This window comes from Diospyros lotus, chromosome 4 (genome assembly GCF_014633365.1).
Source record: "Diospyros lotus cultivar Yz01 chromosome 4, ASM1463336v1, whole genome shotgun sequence".
Lineage (NCBI taxonomy): Eukaryota > Viridiplantae > Streptophyta > Magnoliopsida > Ericales > Ebenaceae > Diospyros > Diospyros lotus.
This window is the reverse complement of record NC_068341.1, coordinates 42,723,990-42,726,415: the sequence shown is the minus strand read 5'-3', so window position 1 is coordinate 42,726,415 and position 2,426 is coordinate 42,723,990.

The window sequence follows — 2,426 nt, the reverse complement described above, 5'->3', positions numbered from 1 at the left end:
TTGGAATAGAGAATGATATTGGAAAGACGAGTCCGTTAGTATATTATATTTTTTTAATTACTAAAGCATGGTCCTTATTACGTTCATAAAAATAAAAAAATAAAAATATTTTAAATGAAGTCTTACCTTTAAAGGTGACACTCAATAATTGTAGTTTATTTTTAAAATAAATTTCAAATGAAAGTAAATCATGGTGTAACGATAAGCTTGCTTTTGTTCTTATAATATAGATATCATATAGTTATAGGTTTAAGCTATCAAATAACTCTTTTAGTTGCATTTCCTTAAACAAAATCTACAAGATATATTTTAGGAAATAAAAAACTTGATGGTATTATGTAACACCAAATATAACATTTGCTTATATTATACTCTAAAAATTAAATAAAATTTATCCCGACGAGTCTCTATTAGAGAAGTGATGACATATGCAACACATGGCTACTAATAATATATAAAATAATAATTTTAAGAAATATAAAACTTAATAGTTTTAAGTATCACCAAATATAGCATTTTCTTTTATTGTATTATAATTACTTTGTGACTTTAGAGAGAGGAAAGATATAAATAAAGATAAATTAATTATTTTATCGTTTATTTAATTTTATCTATGGAGGTATTACTGTTGTTTTCAGAAGGTAAATATATTATTTGCAATTATATTAATTTGTTGAGTAGTCAACCTTACTCTAAAAATTAGATAAATTTTGTTTTGATCAGTTTTGAATAGAGAGAGAAAACAACACACATGCAATTCGTGTTGTCTTGTGATGTGTGTTCTTTTCTAACCAAATAAGATAATGGATAAGGGCCTGCAACGGCGAGCAACGAGTTCTGATGTTCAGTCCATCGGGGGGCAATTGGCACTTGCAAACACTCTAATGCTCAAGTGAGTAGAGGAACGAAATAACAGTATAAGTAGATTAAAGATAACATACATTAGCTCTGATAAGAGTTGAATCATATAGAATGAAGATATGTCATTCTTCATATATGCATCGTGTGTTTGCAGGATGATAGGACTGTGTATCTGGCGTCAGTGGAGACTCTTATGTGATAGCATAGCGTTGACGGGATTCTTATTAATGAATATGTGATCCACCATGAATGAAAATGAGATTTGCTATAAATGAGGCTAAATCTCGAGTGGGCGTGTGAAGATTTAGCCTATGACTACAATGATGCTGCTACAGGCTAGCGCATGGCCAAGATTGGGTTGAAGGCCATGAGTCGAGATTAGGCCGGGACGATCCAACGTGGTTACATAATAATATATAAAATAGATATTTTAGAAAATAAAAGTGTTTTGTAACACCAAATATAACATTTACTTCAATTATTTTGTAATTTTTGAGATAAAAGAAATAAACAAAATAAAGTAAAAAATATTAATTTTAGCCTTTATTTAGTTTTTATCTATATGAGCTATTACTATTGTTGTTATTTGAATATAATAATTAAAATTTATATCACGATAGGAGTTTCAGAAATCGATAGAACTTGATGGGAGGACAAAGTCGTTTGGGAGAACGTTAGGAAAGACACAATATGTTATTCGGGAGAGGTCGATTGTCTGAGGGAAACTAGTTCGGAAGTGGTGGTTTGCAAGATAAAAACATATCAAAAAATAAATAGAGATTTCTCTCACGACCTCTCTGATGTTCAAGTCAAAATATGACAACTTAGATGTACATATAATTATGTGAGGGATATGTAGCGAGTATATAAATGTTTTATAAGAAAAGTTAGTTATTCAATTGATACGAGATTATACACGATGCTATGAAATGGAAAGTCAAATTATCAACATTTATTAAATAACTATTCCAAATAGTGGATCAAGTATTTTATAGCACTCTCTCAAATGAGCTTGCCCTCCTACCATATTTTGCTGATTTTTGGAGTTCATCCATTGATACAAATTTCAATTATTCACATGGCAACAACAATTATCATTTCAAAATATAAGAATACTATTTGCGATTATACTAAATATTTGCATAATAAGCCCAATTTACTCTAAGAATTGGATAAAATTTGTTTTGAAGAGTTTTAAATAGGGATGCATTCGGTGGGCATGTATATAATACATGTCATGTAGTGATTTAACTACGTAATAATATAAATTAAATAATAAAATTAGAGAATAAATAACTCAATAATAATTTGTAATATCAAATATAGTATTTGCTCTTATCATACTATTGTTATTTTGTAACTTTAGAGAGATAGGAAAGAAAAAAAATAAAAAAAGAATAATTATTTTTATCTTTTATGTAATTTATATTTTTAATATTTCAAAATATAAGATACTATTTGTAATTATATTAAACTTTCGATGATAAGCGTAATTTACTCTAAAATTTTGATGAGTTTTAAATAGAGAAGCAAGGAGAGGGCACGTGTGCAACAGGTGTCGGAGT